The following is a 27,940-nucleotide window of genomic DNA, read 5'->3' as shown; positions in this document are numbered from 1 at the left end:
TCATATTTGACTTGAATTTCCGGAAAATTAATATTGTTATTTATTTCAAATTATAACATTCTATAGAAAACATTGTTCTTAAGATTGGGTTCTTTTTTTAAGCATAAACCGGTAAATATAGTAATAAATATAATAAATTAAGTGTTAATTTTTTTTTAATTATCTGATTTATGCTTTCTTTAAAGAATTTGTTTTATTCCTTACTCACTTACTTAAGTTGAGCGTTACAGTCCTGTGTGAACAAGGGCCTCACCCTCCCCAGCAGATGTCTCCTGTTTCGCGCTCCAAGTTGGGTGAGGTCACTTTCCACTTATGCGCACCACCTGCTCTGCGGTCTTCCTCTACTGCGCTGTCCTGTGGGTGTGGTTTCGAAGACTTTTCGGGCCGGAGCATTGTGTTCCATGCACTCTACGTGACGCAGCCATCTTAGTCGTTGCACTTTTACCCTTCTGGCTAAGTCTACGTCGCTGTACAGCTCGTCGGTTCATCTTCTCCTCCACTCCCCTTCGATGCATACGGGACCGTAGATCACACGAAGAACTTTTCTCTCGAAACGACCCAAGGTGCTTTCATCCGCTTTTTTCACAGTGCATGCCCGTAGAGCAGGACAAGCGTCTTATATAGCGCCACTTTTGTATTTCGAGAGAGGACTTTTCCACTCAATTGCTTTATTAGACCAAAGAAACAGCGGTTAGCAAGAATTATTCTGTGTTTGATCTCAGCGCTGGTGTTGTTTTCACCTTTTTCAACGGAGTCTAGGTAGACGAAGACCTTGACTACCTCAAAGTTACGTCTGTCGATATTGACGTTTTGACAAAGACGTCGCGTCGGTGTTGTAGGTCCTTTCTTGATGACAGCATGTACTCTGTTTTGCCCTCATCAATACTCATAAAAGCCCCATTGACATCACGCTGAGTTTTTCTATGTCAATGTTATCAGCATATGCTAGTAAAAGCACAGACTTTTGAAAGAAAGTGCCTCTAGTGTAAACGTGTGAGCTCTGCACTATTCTTTCAAGCGCTATGTTAAAAAATAGCATGACAGCGCACCACCTTGTCTAAAATTTTGTTGACATCGACAGGTTCTGTTAAGTTGTTTCCAACCATTAAGGAGCAGTGTAAATTGTCCATGGTCATCCTGCACAAACGGACGAGTTTGGCAGGGATACCAAAACTAGACATGGCTCGTCCCTGGTAGATGCTTTCATATGCGGCCTTGAAATCGATTAAAAGATGGTGGGTGTCAATTTAGTGTTCTTGGGTTTTTTCCAGGATTTGCTGTAATGTGATCGACTGTGGACTTTCTTGGTCTAAAACCACACTTAAAAGGACCTATCAGATTATTGACGATCGACTGTGGACTTTCTTGGTCTAAAACCACACTTAAAAGGACCTATCAGATTGTTGACGATGGCCTTTAGACGTTCACATAATACGGCAGATAAGATTTCGTAAGCGATGTTAAGTAGGCTGATTCCTCTATAGTTGGGGCAGTTAAAAGGGTCTCCTTCGGGCATGCTTTCTTCCTTATCTTACATATAAGTTGGTGCATACTCCTAACCATCTTATCTCCAGCTGCTTTAAAGAGCTCTGCATTTAAGCCATCCGCTCCAGCGGCTTTATTAGACTTTAGCTTAGATATTGCAATCTTTACTTCGTCTAAGTCGGGAATGGATCAAGCCGCCTGGCAGCGGAATTCGGTTCTTTGTCGCCGTTACACAGTCTGCAGAAATGGTCTCCAGCTTTGACTGCGGTTTCACTATGATGTTTACACTTTCGTTTTTGCAGCCTTCGGTTCTAGGTTTATGCACTTGTGAATTTCGTTTCACCTATTCATAAAACTTTCGAACTTCATTCCTGATCTTAAACCTCTCAACATCTTCGACCGCACGCTTCTCATGTTTTCTCTTTTTCCTTCTGAGAAGTCGGTGTTCCTCTCGCCTCTTCTGCTCATAAAACTCATGAGCAGCTCACATCCTTTTATGCAGTGCTGCTTTTAGTGTCTGTTGTTTGGCTGCATTTGCATGCCAACTTTCCTCACCAAACCAGGGGTTTGTTTGTGGTGGTTTCTTGAGACCCAGCACACCAGCGGCGGCTTCTCCGATTGCATGTTGGCAACATTATGTTGGCGGTAGAGAACTTCGAGAGAGGTTACTTGTAACTCAGTCGGAGAAGAATTTGGCGATCTCTTGCGATTGTAGCCTTCGTGCCTTGTCGTGCAGGCTGTTTTTCCCGATTATTCAACCAAAAATGTCGTGCCTTTCTTGGCATTAAAATCGCCCAGGACAATTTTAATATCGTAGCTTGAACACTCCTCATGTGTTTTGTCAAAGAGCGCGAATAACATATCTCTGGTGTTGTCATCCTTCTCTTCTGTGGGGCATGCGCACATATCAGGCTAATGTTGCCGAATTTAGCCTTGATGTGTATGGTCATGAGGCGCTCGTTAATGCGCCTATAGCTCAAGACTTCTTGCCTAAGTCTGTCTCCAATGACAAAGCCGCATCCAAATAAGCATATCCAAAGTTCGTTGTCCTTAATTCGTTTGGTTGTCAACAGTAAATCTGCCCGTATCCGAGGCTTGTTGGTGCTTTGCAACTATGATGTTTTTAAGTGGCAAGGAAGTCACTCCGACGGCACAACCCCCAACTTGGAGGGCCGTCGTATAACTCCAAGGACGAGGCGCCGGATTAACAGCTCCTTATAGGCCTGGGCTCCGAATAAGTCGTTGAAGCCCTATAAGGTGTTCACTTAGTAGTTCAACCTAACTGGAACTGTAGACGCCACCGTTGATTCCATCTCGGGAATTCCTCCGCTGCCGTCTGGATAAGGAGAGGTGCCTTAGTGGAAACACGTCTCCCTCCTCTCTCTCTTTTTTATTAGTAGTAAATATTCAGTTGAAAAACTTGCATCAAAACCATTCTTTCCCACATGCATACACTCTGCGTGGTACTCAACTAATTGCAACTAATCGGACGCACTTTGCTGGGTGTAAGCGGGCAGAAAGGTTTTTAATCCCTTTCATTTCAAACATCCTCTTCCTGTTCGACGTTTGCTTTTGGCTGCATATTATTTTTAACTTATTTCGATGTGTTTGATTCAGGGTTGATTTGGTAAAATCGAATTGGAAATGCACATTTCACAACGTTCAGAATGCTGACTACTGAATTACAAATTTATTTTCTGGCATCTCTCAACTTCATCCAAAAAATAAAACTGCAAAATAGTATTTAAACGAAAAAAAAAACAGACCGTGAATATACGGGACTAGGGGGTGGATTTACGTGAACTATAGCACACGCAAACAAATCGACGTGCTGCACTTCTTTTTCTGAAAAGGAGTGAAACTAGCAAGGATGCAAGTTTTATTCATTTTGAATCCTTTTCTTTCGTCTTTCAGCTCTAAATTATGTGCCAGGGAATTACTGGATATGGGTCTGAGTAGGTATGTACGATGCATATTGTGGAAATGGATCGATGCGAAGTCAGCTAAGAGTAGATGCACCCTTTGAAGGTAATTAAACATTTAAACTGTTTGCTTTCCGCCATAATTTCGAATTGATGATGCCTTAGGAATTACATTAAACCAACACTAGGGCATGATGGCTAAAGCAGTAAAATGAGGTTGGATTTTGGGTAGATTTTATAAACTCAAATTTCAATTTTGCTATCCAATGTCTGTTTTTATGAAAGTGGAGTAGGTTTGCATATTTTTATAATGTAGGTGTACGTATATTTAGACTCCTTTATTTTTTTGAAAGCTGTAGTTATTGTTTTGAAAGAAGCTAGATACTAACTATTAAGATTTGTATGTTAAATATTGGTGTCAACATATAATAATAATATAATAATATATTTACATCCAGTAAAACGTTCAAAAAAATCAAATTAACTTTTTTTTTACGAATACTTAAAATCCAAAAACAAATCCAAACAAAACACAAATCTTTGTAAAGTTAAAAATATTGGCTTCAAACTGATATCATCTTATAGACAATATTGTTTTCGACATTAAGTTACATTTATTTAAGAATCAACCAATTGAAATCCAATATTTAAACAATAATTAAAGATTGATGCTACCGGATTTCAAGGAAATACAAACCCCCTATAATACTTTTCGTTAGCTTTTTTTTGGTTATTCTAAATCTTCGAATAATATCTCTAACGGTTTTCATTTCGGAGTTAGATTTAAACTAGTTTTATGTTATACAAAATATTTGTTTTCAACATCCAGTAAAACGTTCAAAAAAATCAAATTAACTTTTTTTTTACAAATACTTCAAATCCAAAAACAAATCCAAACAAAACACAAATCTTTGTAAAGTTAAAAATATTGGCTTCAAACTGATTTCATCTTACAGACAATATTGTTTTCGACGTTTAATTTAATTTATCTAAGAATCCAACAATTAAAATCCAATATTTAAACATTAATTAAAGATTGATGCTACCTTGTCCATTATCTTTTAGGTATCAAGAGCAGATTTGATCTTATGACTTACTATAATATATAGCTATAGTGTTTTTTTTTAATCTTTTTTTAGTTGATTAACGATATTATGTATAAAAAAAGAGTGCACAATATCAAACTATTAAGTAAAACCGCAATGTTTTATAAGGTATTTTTAAATGAATTTTTATTCGAGATCCCACAGGACCTTTTCGGTTGTTTTCAAATTTAAATGCTGCGCGATTTTTTTTCGAAAGTCAATTAAATGAGCATGAAGTATGTATTACGATTTGGAAATACAAATAAAAACGCACACGCACTCTTTTTGATGTTTTTTTTTATTTTACTAGAGTTGTACATATAGGCAAATACATTTTTATTCAATCTTTTGTTAGTGTGAACAAAGAATTTAAAAGCTTTCATTCAAGTGTTTTAAATATAGAACAAAGTTAAAAAATCCCCTTTAAGTTGTATCCCCGTCACGTCACGGCACGGCACGGCATAACCCAGACAATTGCGGTCGAAAAAGCGAACACGTTTGCTAAAAAAGTACTCTACAGAGATGAAGGTGGTTGCCTGGCGCAGTTTTTGATCAGCTTGTGCCTGCCACTATTGCCATTACCAGCCAGATACCTAACCAGGCTCAAGCTCCATCCAGCTCAGCTTGCACGTGAAAGGTGAAAATTATAGCGTAAAATGTATATTTGATGACTTCTTGATTGTTGTCTGATAATAAATTCTCGTTAAGGGGTGCGCACGAATTCCTCTTTCCTGATGCTGTTCTAGGTTCAATGTGAAGTGAAAATCCCTAGCACCGTTGGAATTGCTCACGCCAACGATTCCACTGCTTTTTTAGTGTGAATTTCTTTCTGCATAAAATGAAATACAGATACTTATTCCTTGCTATATACAACATTATGCATAGGTTTTTATAATATCCTTCTGTATCAACTGTGTCTGTGTTATTTCTTCTTAAGTTAAGGTTTAGACCGAGATCCTTTCTCTTTGGCAACAACCCCTTATGTATACACTATGCGATGTGTTTTGCTACTTTCGCAGCTATAATTTATTTTATCAGACATGCAAATAACAAAAAAGAACTTTATATGCAAGAAGAAGGTACCTAAACCAAAATAGTGCGCGAGTGGGGGATAATATGATAAAAATGCTTCTTATTCTGTTGGCACTTTCCTTTAATTTTCTGGGAACTCAGTAGAGTGTTCTTCCAAAGAAGCTGCTGTCACCCAAAAAATACTAAACCCACATTCCTTAGAAAAAGGATGGAAACGAAGAAGAATTAATTTTAAATGAGAAGAAATAGAAATAAGGCAACGAATGGAATAACACATATATTCACATTAGTTGAGATAGAGTCTTGAAGAAGCTTACGATAGCAAAAATTCAATAGATGTGCGCCTTTTATTTATTATGAGATTACTGCAAAATGTTCACTGAAATTAAGTACCTACAATAATATTTTAATAGAAAATTAGGAAGATTAAAAAACAAACCTTTTAAACGTTTCAGGTTAGCAGAAAATAAAGATGAACTACAAAATATTTACATCCAATTGGACCGAGAATTCAATGTTCGTAAAAAATTTTATTTCAAAATTATATTTTATCAATTGAATCTAATCTAAAAAAAATAGTTAGTCATTCTGGTGCTACATCAAGAGCAAAAAAAATCGATTTGTAATCCCAGGTGTATGAATTACCTCGGTTCAAAATTTTCAAATTTAACTAGTATATGCGATTCCTTCGCACACTATTGTGAATCTAGTTACGCTACTTCGAATGTAAGTTCAGCATGGACAGCCGAACATTTGTCTTTTAAATGTAAAACACATATTGGTTGTTTAGAATTTATATTTTTGAAATTGAAAATAATCTCTTGATTTTAAATGATGACAATAAACCAGGTCCAGACAAAATTCCATTTATTGTTCTAAAAAAATGTACTACTTTTCTAGCTGAACCGCTTTTCCTAATTTTTAAAAGCTCTTTAAAGAACGGCGAATTTCTTTCAGCATGGAAGAAATCATTTTAAACCCTATTCACAAATCAGGTTCTAAACAGTAAATATCCAACTACCGTCCGATTTGTAAAACTATTCGAGAAATTGATTTATAAAAAAACAACATTTTTAGTTAAGGAACACATTTAACCGCTACAACATGGTTTCGTTGCAGGAAGGTCAACAACAACTAATCTATCTATTTTTTCCAATTTCATTTTAAATGGTTTAGAGGAAGGACATCAAATTAATGTAATTTATACCGATTTTTCAAAGGCATTTGATAGAGTAAGTCATTCTAACTCTTTCAAATGTTTGGAATCTTATCTTAAGGGCCGAGTTCAATTTGTTTGTTTTAATTGTAAGTTAATGTGTAAATAAAATGAATTACTTACTTACTTACTTTAATAAATATGTATGCTCCATCGCGGCAACTTCGAACACATTGTTTATTTGTAGAAAATTTACACAGAGTTAATCACGTGAAAAATCAAAGAAACAAACTTAATTTTAAATTGTATTTATTTTGATTTTCAACTAAGTATATCTTCTTTGAAAAATAAACTATTATTGTATTTTCATTATATTATTAATAATTTTTTTATTAATAATATTATTATTAATTACATTTTAAGTATTTATATCAAACTTAATGTTGTTTAATAAATAGTACCTACACATGTAAATATTTATCTAGTAGTCTAATTGTAGATTTTAAATCTTTTATTGATGAATAAATAAATGAATAATGATTGCCCTTTTTGTTGCTGCTTCGTATAGGTTTTTTTTTAAAGAAATAACCGCTTAGAACAGTAAAGAGTATTCGGCTTCTTCAATATGTCTTCCGCTTCCTTCAAAGCATTATTGATGTTACTTATTGTTAACATAACCAACATTTAAATTGCAATGAATATTCTTGCATGCACTTACTTAAAGTAAATTTAATGTTGGGGTTCAAACTTAAGAATTTACGATCAAAATCAAATCAAATGGGGTGGCGCAACAGTCCGTTGTGAACCAGGGCCTAGTGACTTACAACTCTAAACCATTCCTGTGTGCGAGTACTGTTGTCAGGAATGGAAGAATTTACGATATTAAGTAAAAAAGTCCAACAACTGCCATCAAAAAATTAGATAGCACTTACTTTACTATTAATCTATTAAAATATAATAATTATTGAAGTCGATCAAGATTTTCAACAAAGCAGTCCTTAGTATTTGCCTATTTGATGAAATAAAGTATGAGATAGCATACGGTTCCCCCACAGATTAAATTACAAATTTACTTTAAATCTTTGAGCCATTCATTGATTTTAATAGGCGAAACAGAACAGTAACTCTTTTTTTAAAATACAAGGTGATTGGAGTCCCAAGAAAAAAAGGTTTGCATTTTTATTTCACTTTTCATAGCAATAATAATAGAACTGCTATCGACTGACGGTTTTTAAACGACTTGTAATCAATATAATTGAAAAATTGAATTTTTATGTAATGTCTTTTCTAAATCTTAACCTTTCTAGTTACCAAAACTGTTAGTTATAAAAACTGAAGGAAACAGTAATAAAGACGCAACATTTTGTTCACTATTGCTCACATCTTATTTTTAGTGCGGTGTTCCCGTACTGCCTCTTGCGATTAATTGACAAATCCTCCAAGAGCAATTCCTGTCATGAAATTAACAATTCGGATTCGACACATAAACTGTGTGAAATTGTCGAATTGGGATTGGGATATAAACTAGTGTTAGACGATGACTTGCACCTTCTGGTTTTTATTTTTAGCAAACAGTCAGACACCATTTTACAAGAAACCCAAGCAGATTTATTTTGGGGCAAACTTCTTCATTGTATAAATAATAACAGAAATTTATCAAAGTAAAAGTTCATATTAAATAACCTTGCTTACCCATGGAAATGCATAGACTGTGTAAGGATGTTAAATCTTCTAACCCTCATAAAAACTATATTTCGAAATGTTTTACATAATCAATCGGTCACAAATATTTTGCAGGCTAATGAATACATGAAATCTTTTTTGCGATTAAATCAACTTATTTTTAAGTAAATCAACCTTACACATCAACAAAAAAAAAAAACGTGCATGATAAAAAGCAATTTCTGTAAATGAATTTTAGACCACTTTTTGACACACATATTATGCGGCATCTCAGCCATAACTCGACAAATGTTGTTTTTTAAGTGCTCAACAGTTAAAGGTTTATCTGCATAATCATGGTCTTTTGTGTAGCGGTGTCACATCGCATGATCTTGGTGAACAGTTGATATCCCCACGACAAGAAATTACGCGGTCAGGAAATGTCTGTTGCAATAAAGCCATATCCGCTAGAGTTGTGTGGCATGTGGCACCGTCTTTTTGAAAGCACATATTCTCCAAGGCGTATTCCTCAAAAAAAGGTCGGTTAACATATGACCATAACGATCGGAATTGACAGTGAAAGTCGTTCCATTGTCGTTTTCGAGGAAGTAGGGTCTAACAATCGAAACATTCGGGTCTTCGGCAACGCCTTCACTTACAGCAGCGATATTTTCATCGCTACGAGCAAAACGTTGATGCACAGACCTTACAATATCTGTAACCAATCCAGTCTCTACAAGTTTCTTCACAATTTGAAAATTGCTTGAGTAGTTGGACGTCGGACGACTATGTTTCTAATACTTTTCATTTTATTTTAAGTATCCCTTAGAATTGTTTTGAGGGGCTTAAACATGCAAATATATAAATGCTTGAATCCAACATATAAGATATACATACATAATTGAATTTTAGGTGTACGGCTCTCTTTTTTACATTGTCTGGTTTCGCCCTTTGAAAATAATATTTGTTAATGATTGAAAAGAAAATATTCGAATTAAAGTCAAAGCTTTTTACTGAAATACACGTATTTAAGAATGACAGAGTTCAAATTATGATCAACCAAACTTCTCTTTACCTTTCCATAGTTGAAAACAACAACTATTACTGAAGTACACGACAAAACAACATACGTTGTTGATGCGAATAGAAAGTTTAGGATGAATACCTATGTACATTCTGCATTAGAGAACGCCCTATAAATATCATCTTGGTTGTCGTCTGTCTGCTTTTAGGCGAGACGAAAAAATATGTTTACAAAACATGAATCTCGAAACTTTATGCAGGAGTACAGTACATTTTTGGGAAAGAGTGAAGTCAGCAACAATAGCAAAACCATTTGTTAAGCTACACAAGTTTTGTTCCCCAAGGACCAAAGTTTCTACCATCATTCTAAGTTAGTATCACCCACCATAAACCGTTAGCCTAGCGTCAGCATATAAATGTTATTTGCATGTTTTAAAAAGTGAGTAGAGTGTTGGCGCGGAAACCGGAACATGAAAAATAAGAGCAAGGATAATACTTTAATGGACGTTTCATGGTATTCGCATAGCGTTTAATCTGTGGTATTGTGCAAATAATAGTTGTCTGCTATTACTTATTGTTGACATCTCCTTACGTTTTCGTTAAAATTTCCATTTAAATGAACTCTGAGTGTTTCGCTTAGCTTTTAAATAAAATGTAAAATTTATTTATTTTTTTTTTAATTTGAAGACGATATAATTTTGGTTTAAAGATTTGTATCTTAAAAAACTGGAATAACGGAACAATTTCGTTGTTACAATTCTCACTGTTTAGTAAAGACTTAAGATTGTCTCAAGCCTCAACCTTTTTAAATGATTTTCATAGTCATAATTTTTTCACTATAGGTACGTTATGTGTATTTGACCAATTATTTTATTTATATATAAGATATTTTGTTTGGCTATTTTGGTCTTTTTGTTTTTGGAATGCAAATACAAATTTATTTCATTCTTTCCCAACGTTTTGTAAGTGTTCCTTACTTCTTCAGGGGTGTCTTTATTCAATATTTTACATTATAGCACGCTAATTCTATTATTTTACTCCCATTCCTGCATCCTTCCAACGATGGCACTGACACAAAATTGAAAATAAATTAACAAAAATAATATGAAATAAATAATAGACATAAACAAGAAAAACTATCAAATTAAACAGAATTGACACTTATATCACAGAATGTTCGCAGGTACTTTTTTGATTATAATGCTAAAGAATAGCTTTGTTTTATATTGTCGATGTCATCTTTTGTGTTCATTGTCCTATTAATTTTTTGCTGGATGCGTATGCGTAAGCTTTTCAAAGTGAGACGTGTGTTTAATTTCCTCTCCCTGTCCAGTACTTTTACCCCTTGGAAGTCCATCGAGTATAAACTCTGTGCTATGTGCTGCGAAAGCCCTGTGGACTCTTTATTTTTACTTACGTCTGCTTCGTGTTCCGCTAGTCTTACACCTAAACTTCTCTTCGTTTGTCCATGTATATTTGAATATTATAAGTTTTAATATTACAAGTTTGATTCGAATTTTGTTGATAATTACATTACAGATAGGTGATGCTTAAATTTATTAGAAACTAATTCCGATGATTTATTTCATCAGGGAAAAATAAATATATAAATAAATACATTGCAAAACAAATAAATAAATAAGCAAGTAAATAAATAAATAGATATAAATAAATAATAAATAAAAATTAATTAGTAAACGAGGAAATATGTATAAATAAATAAGTTGACAATAGAATAAATGTATATAATTTGATACAATAATAAATAAATAAACACAAAATACATATTATGATACAAAAATTAACAATGTAAAAATATAATAAATACAAGGTGGTACAAAACAAGATGTATGATGATACAAGACAAAAAATTAATTAGAGAGTTTTCACTCGATACACATTTTTTAGAAATTTTTTATTGAGAATTTCAATTTTCTGGTCTATTTCTAACACGTTTGTTGTCTCTGTGTGCAAGGCTTGGGTTGATAAATGCCAGGGGAGCTTGAGCAACATTTTTAAAATTTTGTTTTGAAGAATTTGCAATTTTGTAATATGCATTATAGCACAATTACCCCATACGAGCGCTCCATATAACATTATTGCTTGAAAAACGACTTTATAAATAATAAGTTTATCATGTTTGCTAAATAATGATTTTCGGTTTATAAGCGGATATTTTTATACCGACATTTATTTTTTTGCTATCATTTCTGTGCGTTTCTCGAAGGTCAACTTCTTATCTGAGTAAATACCTCAATACTTGACCGAGCTGATTCAAGGTATGTCACAGTTACTAAAGTTGATATTACTTCTGGGAGAAAAACAATCCTTTCTTTTTCTGGTGAAACAAATAGCTTGACTTTTCCCAGCATTAATTTTAATTAATTTAATTAAAATAATTTCTAAGTCAGTTTGAATATTGTTTATTATATTGTCAAGGTCTTTATCGGATGAGGATATCGAAGTTTCATCTGCATGCATACCAAATTCACAATTTTGCAGGACTGGAAAACCGGAGACAAAAATATTAAACAAAGTAGGAGATAACACTGATTCTTGAGGACATCAGCAGAAATAGTTTTCGAAACTTTGTATAAGTTTAATTAAAAGATATTAATTAGTTATAAGTTTGTGTATGAGCGTATTGTGCCAAACAGTGTCAAAAGCTTTTTCAACATCTAGCATCCTGTTGATTTGTTTTCTCTAAATTTGTCTTTTATGTGTCTACAGATTCTTAAAACCTGGTGTCACGTGTTATGTTCTTTCTGGAAACCAAATTTCTGTATTGGTCTTATATTCTTTTCATTCAAAAAAATTCTAGTTTGCAGCGAATTAATTTTTCAAAAATCTTAATTATACTACTCAGTAGGTTTATTGGCCTATAACTTAGTGGATCATTTCGAGGTTTTCCAGATTCAATATTGGGACTACTTTTGCCATCTTCCATTTTAGAAGAAAATATTGACTTTTGAAACAGACATTTATTAGAGAAGTTAAATTAACAAATCCACTCATGTGAAGTTCATTAAGGAATTGTTTTTGAATACCATCCATTCCAGGAGATGTTTTTTATTTTTAAGATCGTATATTAAATAGTCAATGTCTTCAAAAGAAATTAGTTCCTCTCTAGATAAGCTTATTGAAGTTCTATTGAGTTCAATGACAGACGTATCCACAAGGTTTGTTAAAACGTGGTTGTTATTAGAGGTCTGAAGTGTAATAGTAGTATCATGATTGCTGGCAAATGTGTTTGCAAGCGTATTTGCTTTATCTTCGTTAGAAGTATAAACTGTCCCAGATGATTCAAGTGGTGGTATTTGAGTATTTTTCTTTTTAATTATTTTATGTATGTTCCAAAACGGTTTAGAACTAGGATTTAAGGAACTAAGTTTTTAGTTCCATTCTATGTTCCTGAATTTTGATATCGATCTGTTATTAATTTGTTTAGATGATTCATTTGTTAAAAATCTTGTTGCTGTCGGTATCTTTGCCAATTAGAATAACACCTCGTTCATTAATTATTTTCTTAGGAACTGATACACTAATACTATCTAAAATACTTTTTTCAAAACACATTCAATACTATTTAAAGTTTGAAACATGCAGATAGTTGATCTTAAATCCATGATCGAGACTTCACTAGCAACTATTCTCGATGTAAGACTGTAAAACCTTCCAACAAAGGCAGACCTCATAGAAATAACAACAAAAGTGCAGTCATTAGAACAAAGCAATGCAGCGCTTCTGTCAAATTTACATCTAATGGAGGACAGGTGCCTTGAACTAGAGCGTCAAGTAGAAATTCTCGAAAGGAAATCCATAGAGAATAACTTAGTTCTGCATATTCCATCGCAGGACAACGAGCAGCAAGCAATAGAAACTGCTAAAAAGGTGTGCATGGATTTACTGCGACAAGAAAACACTACAAAAATAAAACGAACACGGATTATTCGCTCCAGAGACAACAGAATAGCAAATGTTATTGTAGAAATGCAGGAATCTGAGGATGTAGCGTGCATATTGAAGAATGCTAAAGAGCTGAAAAACAGTGGGATATCCATCCATCGAGACTACACGAAAGCTGCACGAGATAAAAGGAGACGACTAATACAAATAAAAACAGATATAGTCACAAAAAACAGAAACGCTAGAGTTCTAATTCGCGGACAAACATTACAAGTCAACAATAAAACATTTTATTTTGATCACAACAATAAACTCAAATGCGACGAAAAAGATGGAATACATATGCTACAGCAATTGATTTGTGACAGCGAAACTGACAGTTTATTCACCACACGTCAGAATGCACAATATACCAAGGATGTAAACACAATGCCTTCGACCAGTGCTGTCGTTAGTACTCCTAAACATAATATTTAGTACTAAAGCCGTCTGCCAACCAAAAATTGTATGTAATGATTTTAGTTATAATAAGTTAGAATTCTTTAAGACATTATCCTACAATGTGTCAGGGCTACTTAATAAATCACTTTTTACCGAGTTTTATAAATTTGTGAATAATTTTGAATTTGTATTTTTATATGAGACATTCTTGACGGAAAATTATTTTAAAAATGTTGAGAATAAGCTAATAGATTATAATTTTAAGTGGATTCCTACAGTAAGAACTCATACGAGGGGTAGAGCAAGTGGAGGCTGTTTCTTCGGATTCAAGAAAAATCTCAATGGTATCAAATGCGAGTTTCATACGCATAATGCAGCATCATGTGTGAAATTGAAAATGGAAAACAAGATTTTGTGGATAATACCTCTTTGCTTAAATTGCAACAACTGGGAAACTGACTTCGAGCAACTAACCGAGCTACTAAACAACAGAAATGCGTCAAACGTTTTAATGATCGGAGATTTCAATGCAAGGGTTGGACAAGAACCAAGTGTGATGAACGCAATCAATGGAATAAATAGGCGATCAAAGGATGCAGTATGCAATGCAAGGGGAAAAAAACTCTTAGAGCTCTGCGATTCTTTTGCCCTTCGAATTCAAAATGGAACTAGTTTGAGCGACGGTGTCGGCAATTTCACATTTGCCAGCGGGCAAGGAACTTCGGTGATAGACTATAGCATCTTAGGTGAGGAATGGGAGCCCTATATTACGGACCTTGAAATCGAAGGAGTACCATACTCGGACCACTTTCCAATAGTTGTAACCTTTTATAATAAAATAAATACTTCTGAAGAAACTACGAGCATGAAGCTGCTTCCAAAACTAAGATGGAAAGAGTCAAGAGCACCTACGTATAGACGTTTACTTGATTTGGAGCTTCAAACTCAAGAGGATGTGGACTTTGGTCATTTAGAAGAAATAATCAAGACCTCATACCCACAAAAGCAAGTTAAAATAAAGTAGGCAGTAAAGAACCGTGGTTCGACGAACAATGTCAGCTTGCGCGCATGGATACATTTCGTTGGCTTAATATGTTCAGAAATTTAAATGAAAGTCGTTTTAGAGATAAATATACCGAGGCGAATAAAAAATACAAGGAGCTGTGCAGAAGCAAAAAGAGAAGCTACAGTGAATTAGAAGCGTCGAGGTTGGCGAATTGTAAAGATGCATCGGAATTCTGGAAGCTTGCATGGAAACTTAATGGCAAACAATTTACTATAAATACGAATCTCTGTAAGAATGCACTGAGGGAACATTTCAATGTTTTGCTGAATCCAACACCAAGTACCTTAAATTGGCAATATGCAGTTCCTGGATTTGAAAACGAAATTTTAGATACTGAAATCACTTCGCATGAAATTGACTTAATTTTGGGAGGCCTTAAAGATGGAAAGGCCCCAGGAGCAAACGGGATACCTGTGGAATTTTATAAATATGGGACTAACAATTTGAAGGATTGCTTGTCAAGACTTTTTAATAAAGTGTTTAATGGTAATTTAACGCCAAAGGAGTTCCGAGATTCGATCGTATTCCCCATACATAAAAAGGGCTGCTTAACGAATCCTGCAAACTATAGAGGAATCTCGTTCCAAAACTCCACTTATAAAATATTTACAGCAGTGCTACAAAAACGCCTTACAACTTGGATAGATTCGCAGAATTTGTTAAAAGAGTTTCAAGCTGGATTTAGAGCAGGGTATTCGACAGTTGACAACGTTTTCATTCTGAGAAGTATAGCAGAAAACTTTTTGTTGCAAAATAAAAAATTGTATGTATTCTTTATCGACTTCAAGGCAGCCTTTGATACCATAGACCGAGTTCTGGAAGCTTTGTATAAGGAAACACATGCAGCAGTGTGGAATGGAACAGAACTTTCAGACTGGTTTGAAACTGGATCCGGTGTCAGGCAGGGATGCGCATTAAGTCCAACATTATTTGCTCTCTTCATAGATGATCTGATTGACTATCTGCCCGGCGGAGTGGTCTTCGCGGGAGAGAGTATAAAGGCGCTTCTCTTTGCGGATGACGTAGTAATGTTTGCAAATTCCCCTGAAACTCTGCAACTCATGATCAATAGAGTACATGATTATTGCCGGTTATGGAACCTCATAGTCAATATCGAAAAATCGAAAGTAATGATTTTTAGAAAAAGTGGTGGAAGAACCGCATCAAACGAAAAGTGGAAATTCAATGGGGAAAATATTGAGATTGTCAACGATTATAAGTATCTAGGTGTATGGAGAAGCATTTTAAGGAAAAGCTCCAGAAAGCAAAAGCGGCTATCAATATCTCATGGAAGAAATGTTTTATGAACAAAAACATCGCGCATAGCAGCAAATACAAGGTATTTGAAGCAGTTGCGGAGACCATTCTGCTATATGGATCTCAGGTTTGGGGAAGTAAGAAGTTTGACACAGTTGAACAACTTTTGAGGTTTTATGTGAAAAGGATATTCCATCTACCAGCAAACACGCCTAATTATGTTATCACCGCTGTTCATAAAAACGCTTAAGCTCCAAGCGGATTATTTACTTAAGGTTATGATGATGCCGGAGACTCGACTTATTAGGAAAATCGTAGTAAAAGCTATGGAAGGTAGAAAAAGTTGGTATGCAGACTGGATGGGATTGGCACAGCGTTGTAATTTAAGCTTAAATATCAACATTGAAGATGTGGCAAGTACTAAAGGAAATTTGTACGAGATAATAGAAAAAACAGATGAGCAATATAGATAAGATTACGTAACGGAAGCATCTGGGTCGTTGTACAGATCAATCTATAGTAGACTTAACCACAACTTGGTAAATACAAATTACTTTCACGACTCTAATAGTGTACAAAAAATTTCTACGATGGTCAGGCTTCGAAGTGAATTGCTGAACCTTAATTATATTCCCCACAGAGCAGATTTGCCATTGGAATGCATTATATGTAACCTGGCCGAACGTGAAGATGTTATCCACTTCATTGGAAGATGCCCAACTTTAAGGGAAACGAGGAAAAGTGTCTTTGGGCACGATTTCTTATCGGAGGAAGAGGTTATTATGCAACTAAATCAGATAAATGTTCCGCTACTTTATGAGTATTGCAAAATCGCACTAAAATATAGATTAAGAATACAAAATGAAAGCTTTTAAATGAAGAAAAAATATATAAATAATTATGTATATGCAAATGTTCCACCTTATTCACTATTGTTGTAACAATCATTCTTGTATATAAATAAGAACCTGAAAAAAACACGACATATTATAATTTGAGGAAAACTTGTATTACAAACTAGTAATTATACTTTATTGCCAATCTGGCAGACGGCATTTTGCCATGCTATATAAACCATTTTTGTTAAAATTTAATGTTAAAATTTAATTATGAATAAAAATACTACTACTACTACTACTACTACTATTTAAAGTTTGACGCTGTTTTAAGTTTAAATGAGAAGGATATATGTAAGTTCCAATTGGCGTTCTTAAATTCTAAATATTGCACATGTAATAAATTTGGACTTAGGGTAGTATCACAGCAGACCGGGAGATGATCCGAACTAAGTGCATTTGCAGTAGTAGGAGTCGTAAAGCAATACTACAACAAGAACTTAGTTTTTACACCACCAGCCTGGAATTTTATACACTTAATCCAAAAAGTTTCCGTATAGCAGCCTAATTTCAGAATTTTTTTTTGAAAAAAAGTACAAGGAATAAATGTAAAAACTAAAGTGGTAATATTGAAAAAAAGTTAGTTTCCACCTTAATTTTTCTACTAAATTTAAAAAGGTGTGATATAAAATAGATATAAAGTAAATATTTTATCTCGAGTCAACAAAAAAAAAATCTGCTGTACGGAGACTTTTTGGACGATATGTTTCATAAGTGCCACCATGATGATTTCTTTATTTATGGTATACTTAGTCTTTGGTTCGTTCGTATTAATTAAAAAACTTTTCTACCTTCACTGGGACATGGTTCGTCAGCTACGACGGAGCCTCCTATTCATATTCTATTGATTTTCAGAAAGTTAATTTTTGTGGTATAGAAAAATGATGTTTGCCGTTGGTGTTTCATACTTTTACAATATATTGACATTAGTATTTATACAGACCAATCTCTTGACTGTCCTGTATTTGAACAATTTGAAGGCAATAAGGATTTCTCCTCAATTCATCACATGGTAATCTTTTTATTTTCGAAATAGATCTTATCAAGTTAAATTCAGAAGTTTTTTTTATCCAATTCTTTCATTTATAAATCAATGAAGGGAAAGTTTACCAGAGTATGACCTCTACTCTTTAGCTCAACTAACATTGATGTACCCCTTTCTGTACGATACACTAACATTTTAATCTATGCGGATGATATACAAATCTTCTAAAGCAAACAATCTTTGAACGATCGACTAGATCTGCAAGATGATATTTACAGTTTTGTATTTATGTTTGAAAAACAAACGCAGTTTTAAAAGAAATATTCGGTTCAGAATTTTGTTAATTTTCACAAACCTAATCTATAAATTTTGTTTACAATTTTCAGATCTCAATTCAATTATAAATTAAGTTCTAAAACCAAGTTTAAATGCATTTTCAGGAAATCTTCAGATAAGCCTTAATAACTTGTGATGTAGCTTATATTTAATGAAAAAATCTAATGTATCAAATAATTTAAATAATAATAATAGTAAGTAAAGGCCAGCATTGCTAAGAAGAGTCCATCGGAAGGAATTCTTTGTATGGTGAAGACGATAAAAGTTTGGTCCTACAGAATTTAGTGAAAATTCATCAATACTAATTTAATAAATTATTATTATTGTTATAAGCTTTTTAATGCATCAGTTTGATTATTACATTCATTTATTAATGTTTACAGTTTTATTAACTATATGATTTAAAGTGTTAAAAGAAAATACGTACATTTTTTTTTTAAGTTTAAAAATGTGCCACAAAATAAAATATGGCTGCCATTGTTTTCCGGTCAAATATTAATAGTATTGCAATTTTGACAAAAGTAGCGATCGGATCAACAGAATTTCGTTTCCCCACACTTAACTGAGGGTTAGTAATTTGTTTTAAATTAACGATTTGATTCGCTTCCTCCCATTATTTTATTGCACTCTTTTTGCCGATTAGTTTTTTTTTTCGTTTTTTGTATGTACTATTATTTATCAATTTAGTTCTTAACTAAGCAATGGGTTTAAAACATGAATTTGAAACAAATAAGAAACATCGTTTCTACCTAGATTTTGGAAAATTAATTCGGTTCCGAAATAATAGGGTTATAAGCTCTTTGTTCTTATTTTATGTTTATTAAGAAAAATCACTTAAAAAACATCTCCACTAAGGTGAGATTTGCTCAACAAAGTACCATTTTTACTTTGTGTTTTAGGGACCATTAGTTTGGTCTATCTGCACTGTTAAGAAAAATTTAATTTTTCCTAGTTTAAAGGCTCATTAAAAATGTATGGCCTACATTTTGGTGTTTGAAATTTTCAAACATCATAGTTAGTTTTCAAGATCTGCTACTCTAAAAGAAAAAAAATGCGGATGAAGGGATCTTTAATATTCAAAGTAGAACTAAACAATTCAATTGGTGTGATATAAAAAACTATCAATTATCAACATAAGTATCGACCATTCAATGAGTCAACTGAATTATATTTCCATAAATTTACGTTTAACATGTAAATGAGTGAAGATATAAAGCATATAAATATATACGCGCATTGCGCAACATTAGAATTCAATTTTCCGTATACGATTCACTTTGAACTTTGGTTTATTACTCCAAATCGCTTCCATATAGTCAACCACAACCTTCAACCATTTACATGAAAATGATGGTGATGGAACGATAGCTTAGCCGCAAGGGATTACTGTAATATTGAACTTTAGGAAAAATTTGCAATAGAAAAGCGCTTTTATTTGGCAAATACCTTTCAAAAGGAATGGAGAAATTCAAAACATCCTAGCCGTAATGGATAATTCTGCCATCAATTTATGGTGGCTGATTTATGATTGATTACGATGTTGTGATGGCGCTCTTCATGGCGCCTGATAAAAGCACAAATCTTCCAAAGATGCAGAGGGTTCTGCTAGTAAAGAAAGAGAATAAATCTCAACCACTAGGCTAGCATTATTGCCTTATGACGAAAGGTGTACCATGCATCCTTTCAGGTCGTCAATAATAGAGACGCTTCAGTACATTTATCCAGGTATTCATCTTCCTGTACCTTTACCTAAATATTATAAGTCGGGAGTATTGAAAGGGCATTTAGAAAATGTTTGGCTATGCAACCTACTTGATTGTAATCTTACAATCAAGTACAATCAGTCGGAGTAATAGGACTATAATTGAGACGTATTTTGAAAAATAGTTCTGATTAAAGTCTTATAAAAGTTACTTGCGTAAATTTAAAAGGTCAAATGACTACTGTTTTTGCTGTGTCCCAAAGTCTTCTTATGATATGGATCTGAATTTGGTGAAGTGGATGTCCTTATCTTAAGCTTATTATGTTTGCATACATATATTGGAAATTAAAATTTTATGCAATTAAAGTGGAGTCGAAAACAGACTGGGCATAGTGCCAGAACTTGGTTTGGCATTACCGTGTCCTTTTATAATAATTTTTGAAATTTATAAGTAGTATATCAAAATCAAATAAGATAAAATGTTATTCGTTCTTTCAAAATTCTTTTCGATTTCTCTTCATCAATATTTGGATCTTTTGCATTTAAATATAAAAAGAGACTAGGATATGACTTTCACTAATAACTTCCCATTGGTGCCATTCCAAATAATTATTCTTTTTGCAACAAGTCATATTTCTATATAAACAGTTAATAACATTTTAGTCGTAGTTAGATATGTGTTAATGAAAAAATGCATTTTCTGTGGAACTAAGTTTTTGATTAGTTTTTGTTAGGAATATTGTATAAAGTAAGTGATATACTCGTACATACTTTTCATACTGCAAAAAAATATATGTCATCACATCAGTATTTTTTTACTTTGCTTTTATCTTAAATCAAGTTATAATTTTTTTTTTGTTCGAAATATAAGGCATTTTGAAAAAAGTTTTTGACAGGAAATGAAAGATATTTTGATTTCCAACACTCAACAATTAAGCGCGTGAAAACGACTTCTTGTTTGACGATCTGTAGCATGAAGGTTATCAGATAGCCAATCAATGGCAAACAACAATAAAATATTTTAATAGGTAGTACAAACTTGATCATGGGTCCAAACAGTCTGTTTAAAAATATGTCCTGCAGGTATTTTAAAATGTACCTGCAAATAAGTTTTTTTTTTCAAAAATTTAAATTATTTGAAAAAAATTTGTAATCAAAAATCGTTAGAACGGTTTTTATTTTGAATTAGTTAACAAATATTTTTGGAATCTAGTTATTAAAAGCTTATTGATTTACGTTTTACATTTCGATTTCGAAAAAAAATAAGTATTTTTTTTAAAAACAAAAATGAAAATAATGATATGTTTGATCATCGAATATTATTGAGACATTGAGCAGATAAAAAATTATTGAAATTTGTTGATTAGTTCTTGATAAAGCATACAAACAAAATAACGGTTCTTTAAGGTGTATGTTTGCGAAAATTAAAAAAATATACATCGATTTGTTTCTGATAAAATTCGAATTTTCGATTTCTGAACAACAAACCTGTAGGTGGTCTACTGTTTTGTCTTAAAAACAAAATGAAAAAATCGCCTAACGGGAATCGGCTCAAAACCTTAACTTCCAAATTTGAAATGAATTGAACCAATGGTTTGGGCTGTAGAGGTCAGGATAGACAGGCAGATGGACGGAATCGGGGGACCCACTTTTTTCGACTTGATTAAAATCTGTTGTCTTAATTTTCCGTTTGGAAGTTCATACAGAAAGTGATATCTTCGTTTAAATATAGATACCTTTTCACGGGTACTGCCTCTTGCGAGGAATTGACAAATTCTCCTAGAGTAATTCGTGTCATGAAAAAGTGCTTTCTCAAATTAGCAGTTCGTATTCGGCTCAAAACTGTGGCTTGAGAGTTGTAAGTCACTAGGCCCAAGTTCTCAATAGACTGTTGCGCTACCTAATTTATTTAATGACAATAATAGATAAATTATAAAGAAAAATACAAAACCGAAGCTAAATAAATATATGTGTATAAAATCAAAAATATGACACGTCTATAGATACCATAAAGAAATACAATTGGAGAAGTTGGAATGGAATAATTTTAAGAAATTAATTAATTTGTTAATTGCCTAAGCAAATAATAGACACAAAATTAGTTAAAATGCAATTTATCATTTCTAATTTCAATGTCATCGTTATGTGTTTTTCAATTGTATATAATGTAAAATTATGGATATAATATATGTATATTATTAAAGTATAAACGTTTATTTACTAGTTAGTGGTAGTAAGAAATGTCTGTTAAAGTATTACCTATATTTTCAAACAATATAATCCTGTTAGCATTATTTTCTTGAATCTATTGGTTAAGGTTTTATTCTAAGAAAATACCGAGGAAAAGAAAATCGTGGCTTTAATGCTGTATGGCTTCCTTCCAATGGTTTTTACTTTTTTTTTACCTATACATATATTTCTTGTGCTTTACTATACAAAGCCAAACAAGTTGGCTTTGGATTGAGAACTTTGGACACAAATTGAACTTTTTATATATATACAAGTTTGTTCTATATAAAACAATAAAGGTCATTTTATTGGTAAAGGTAAATGCGTGTCGTTGCACCAATACAATTTTATTAAAATTATACATGCAAAGGGGCATGAAGATTTGAATCGAATATGGCGGAAATAGTTAACCAGTTTATTTATATTGATGTCTTCTTAAAAAAGAGTAGACACAAAAAATGTGTGTCATGTTTTCAACTTTTCCTTTTTTTATTTTTTTTTGTATAAGGGTAGGTAAAATCTAATTTTAATGTTAGACATTTTAATTCAATTACATAGTTTAATAAATGAGATGCTTACGTACTAAAAAAATTACAAGATTTTGAAGATAAATTAATTCGGTAAATAAATATTTACAAATGCACGTATACGAACGAAGATATCATAGCTTTAGATGTATTAAATACGCAAATAAATATATGAATTAACAAAAAGATCAAAATATAAAAAAAAACAATACATAAATAAATACTCGTCGATTAAAAATTAAATGAATAAATAAGAAAATACAAAACTAAGAATAAATAATAAGAACAAAATAAATAAACAAATCCAAAGGCAAGCCAAAAATACATAAATATATAATTATTTAAGCAATAATTAACAGTAACAGCATTTATAATTTACCTACATTTAAGTATTTTAAACTCTAAGAGACCTTATTAAAGGATATTCTTAACTTTTTGCAAAGAATTTTTCATTAAGACTTTCAATTTTCTTTTATATGAGAAGAATATCAGCTTTTTAATGAAGTATGAATAAAATCTATGTTTTTCTTGTGAAAAAGAATTAACTGATCTATAGTTTCTATTTTTTAAGAAGCTTTGAATCAGTTTTATAAGATTGTGTTGCTCACAAAGGCAGAGGGAGTATGATCATTCTGTCCATCCATTCTCACTGCACTTTCACATTGCACATTTTTAGAAGGATGATAACTTTTTGATTGTGGTTGTGGGAGAGATGAAAAATGTACCATGGAAGCCAGAGAAACTTGCTACCTTGACGATCTCAAAGTTGGAGTTCTTGAGTGCAATTAATGTTCTCTCTTTCCTGATTTGTTTCTTACCTGGGGCATTTCGCTCTGTAATCGCACGTTGGGTCAGTAGATTAATGTGGTTCTCGTTGCAATTTGTACATTTTAACGTTCCAGAATTATCACTTTCGCCATGAGAACCATCACAGATGGCACAATATGTTTTAAAGTGATCGTTTCTTTCGCAGTCCGTCGCCAAACATTGGTAATTATGACATTAGGTCACCTAACCTTTTAGCAAAAATAATCACGCCTATAGAAAAAATTGGCCTATGAAACTGAAAAAGCTTTATTTTAAGAGCTTTAAAATAAGATCTTTCCTAAAAATTTAAAGCTCTTTCTAAAACATTTTCTGTCTATGATAATCAATTATTTTACCCATCCCATGAGTATTTGTTTTTCTTTGTACCAACAGCAATGGTCTCAATAAAGGGAAAGGGATGAAGTTTTTGTGGTTCCTTGCTATTGCTTTTGCGTGAAGTACCTACGTAGTTCTGATTTAATTTTTGCTAACATTTTTTCAAACTCGATGATGATATGTCTCTTTGTGTGTTACGAATGAAGCAAGACAAGCGATAATTTTCTTGTATTAATTATGTTCTTGTTGCTTTAAGGACTATAATTCGCAATTTGACTCGATTCCCATCGGAGATCGTAGTAGAGTCAAAATTTGTGAAGAATAACCTGTGGGGATTAGTTGTTTTTACAGATAATTTATCATGCAAGTTTGTGTACAAAAAACATAGTTTTGTTTTAATCAAATTACAAAAAAAAGATGGACATGGAGTAGGTAGCATATTCTTATATGGCGCTGAACTAATCAGTTCTACATTGTTTAACACGAATCAAACTATCTCACTTGCACTTCACACTTCAAAAACATCGAAACACCATTTGCATTTTAGAAAGTACTGTCATACTTAATCATTTTTATATCTTCTTGTGCGGTTTAAACCTCAAAAAGATTTATTCAATCTAAACTGAGATACACCTTTGGTGGGAACATAGTAAAACTTAATTATCTTTTCTATTGTTTTCTCTTGCAAAATAAGCCCAGTTAGTCCATTTTAGCAAAACTAAATAATATTAACAGTAACACATCGATTTTTTTCCCCAATGGAAAACACATACATAATTCCAAATGTACAACTACTCAACGAAAACAGCCATCGAGATACAAATGCAATATCAATCGTACCAAAATTTGAGAACGAAATCACATAAGATCCATTCGATACTCGTATAAATGTCAAGAACTTATCCATAGTAAGATTCTACTCTAACTTTTATCAGTGTTATTCATACTATGGATATTGTTTTTGTTATTCGTGTAAAATCCTACTATACTATGGATAGATTTTCCAACAAAACACGGGTAATAGATCTCATAATAAACTTTTTCTTAATAATAACGAAAAGCAAAACCAATTAACCATTTTATTAATAAGTACGTACGAAAATGTTTATTTGTACCAAGAGAATTCTTAGCTCTCATTTAAAAAAATGTTTTAAACAAAAGAAATTCAAGTTCTTACCACAATTTGGTGATTGTAGCTTTTTTGTAGTGACTTAGTTGGAAATTAGACGATTAAAAAAGGTACATATATAATATATATGTAGGTTGATTTCAAGATACTTATCAATAAAACTAAAGACTAAAGACGCAATTGAATATGGTTTATTTTTGTGAAAATTATTTATGAAAAGAAAATATTCTAAAAAAAACAACATGAAAATTACCAACTATGTATCCTTTTTTTAATATTTTGTTTTAAACATCATTGGTACCCAATTTTAAAACAAAACCTTAATGTGTATACCATTATACGAGTAATATACTCTCAAATCACATGCATACGTTATTATTTTTTGTGATGAAAATGCAATAATATTTTTTCAGGCACTTTTGGTTATACGGTCTTTCGAATCTCTGCAATACTGAGCAGTTAACAATCATCGAATCGTGTTAAGGAAATGTGTTCCAGTGCAAGTATGTGTAAGGTTCAGGATACAAAATACACTCAAATTTCACAGACGCAATGGTTCATTTAGTTTTGTGTATCCGTCGCTACATTACGGTTCATTAGGTGCCTAATTGTGGGTAATTATAATTGCTGGTTCAACCAGATGGTCGTTGCCATGTTTTTCGTTTTCCATTTGTTACCAATGTTTTCCAACGCATTTTGTTGCATTGGATTATTTAAAGTTGTAATCTTTGACAAAATATCCGGAATGACATTTAAATTAACTTCCGCGTTGAAGAACACAAAAAATAGAGTTAACATAAGTACAAATATCGGTTGCACCCTAAATTCGACTTACATTCTGAGATTCCGCAATGAATAATTATATTTTTAATCTTGTTATAGATATAAGAGGAAAATGGCCTTTTAAGGGTTACTTATGCTGAATTTTAGTTTGTTACATAAGAAGACCACATGGAAGGAATTAAAAGCAATGCGAGTGATTTCAATATGAAACCGGAATGACCTATTTGAGAAACACCTTCTAACAAAAAGAACTACTCTTGGATGACTTGTCAATGTCTCGCAAGTGAACAAGTAAACAATTGAAGCTGTGCTATGCTCAGTAAAAGCAATATTTTATGAGCTCACAACAAATTTTTAAGATGTGAAATATTATGGATTACATGAGCCCACAGCCGTAGTAAATACTATGACATATTTAATATATAAAATGACAAAAAAGGTAAACCGGACAGAACTCTACAAGACTAATTTAATTAGTGTATTTAAAAAAGCACACGAAATTTTAGGTACTAGGAAGGCAAACGTAAAATATGTTTTTAAAATAGTTTGTAAACAAAAATGGCAATAAAAAATGTTTTTAAACGCTCAATAAGTTATGAATATATTTTTTTAGGAACGGGGTATTAAAAAGCGTCACCGATGGACATTTGTATTGGCTGTTCTATTCCATTCATTATGTACGTCTATTTAAAAGGGACATAGGTTTAAGGGATTCTTAAAGTTTTGATAGCTTTTATCTACCGATTTTTAAATCAAAAAGAATTCATTTTTCACTTGGCTTTATCTCAAGTGATTTGATGCTAATATTTCCTTGGCATAATAAATTGTGAGTCTATTCTGACTGGAGCGAGACTTTTTGGTGAAGTGTAAGTATCGATCATTTTAAACTACTCCCCCAAAATTATATGTAAATCCCTACCATGAGCATAACTACCTGTTATATACTATTTTACGGTCTTTATAATCCAGACATTTCTCTTGAAAAAACATGCTCATAAATTAATCAAGAACAAACAAAAAGAAAATATAAAAGCAGCCAGAGGGAAATCGCAAAAAGTATCTTCGCATTTTCTATTTTTCGGTTTAATTGTTCTCTTAGTTGAAAATTGAAAAATATGCTCTTGGGTTAATGGAATTCCTTTTTCGTGGTTAATAAATTTTAATATTTCTCTCTAGTTCCTCCATCTCCGGGTACAGTCCAGACACGGAATGAAACACTATCCAAGATTCAGCACCAGCACCAAATAATGTAAGTCTTCTTAAACATAAACCTGTTCAAACAGGGAATTCGTTTTGTTCCTTTCTTCCTATTGCAATATTTTTTGTAGTGAGAAGTTCTCACTTTCTATTGAATTCGCGGAGAAAGTCGTTAATATTAATTAGACTAATTCAAGGCAAAGTTATATATATTAAAAAAACAGTGTCGAGTAGGATAATTGGTAGGTGTAATATTTACAGCTATTATTCCGTCAACTGATTTAATATATTTATATATAAGCAATTTAATATATTTTGTATGAAGTTATGAGACAGAATTAAATTAATGGTGGAATATAACTCATTTTTAATTTAAACGTATTTAAACGATTACGATTTACCACAACTTAAATGTTTATTCAAAAGTAAAATATTGGACAACTTAAATGTTTATTCAAAAGTAAAATATTGGAAAGGTTTTAATATCGCAAAAGCAATATAATATTCTACCATTTGTTTGTATATTTTATGTTTCTAATTATGTTATTAAGAGTGTTTTATTATTGGTAACAGCTAGTGCATTATTACAAGTACCAATAAAATGCTTTACTACTTCTCAAATATATAAGGAATTAAATAAAAAGTGAGTTATATTACACCTTTAATAGTATTTATTTATGTCACGCCATGCCACCTAAAAAAAGTATCTAAAGAATGTAATAAAGCATCTTTAGAATGAAAAGAATACTTTAATAGGGAGTATTGATGGAGAATCTCTCCGACATTTCATTACCAAAACAAGACTGTTTAATAATAATTGTATTTTAAGATCTTATTACCGTTTGATTCCTCAAAACAAAAACTTAATTTTTTATATTTTTTTACTTGAAATCGTTAGATCGTTTTTTAATACATTATTATGCATAACATAACGTAACATAGGTTAAACACATTTTTGGCATACAGTGTTATTTCAAG

At 32.4% G+C, this 27,940-nt stretch overlaps 1 protein-coding gene and 1 long non-coding RNA gene across 7 annotated transcripts in view; one reads left to right on the top strand and one right to left on the bottom strand.

The window, feature by feature from the left end:
- Positions 1-27,940, bottom strand: part of LOC129952611 (protein muscleblind) — a 269,585-nt gene that overhangs the window by 191,059 nt on the left and 50,586 nt on the right. The window lies entirely within an intron of this gene.
- LOC129952614 (uncharacterized) lies at positions 53-26,208 on the top strand. The gene is made up of 3 exons (XR_008782347.1): positions 53-111; positions 3,400-3,513; positions 25,865-26,208. It is a non-coding gene; the product is annotated as an uncharacterized LOC129952614 (long non-coding RNA).

This window comes from Eupeodes corollae, chromosome 3 (assembly GCF_945859685.1).
Source record: "Eupeodes corollae chromosome 3, idEupCoro1.1, whole genome shotgun sequence".
Lineage (NCBI taxonomy): Eukaryota > Metazoa > Arthropoda > Insecta > Diptera > Syrphidae > Eupeodes > Eupeodes corollae.
The sequence above is the reverse complement of the archived record's forward strand: the minus strand, read 5'-3'. Positions and strand labels throughout refer to the sequence as shown.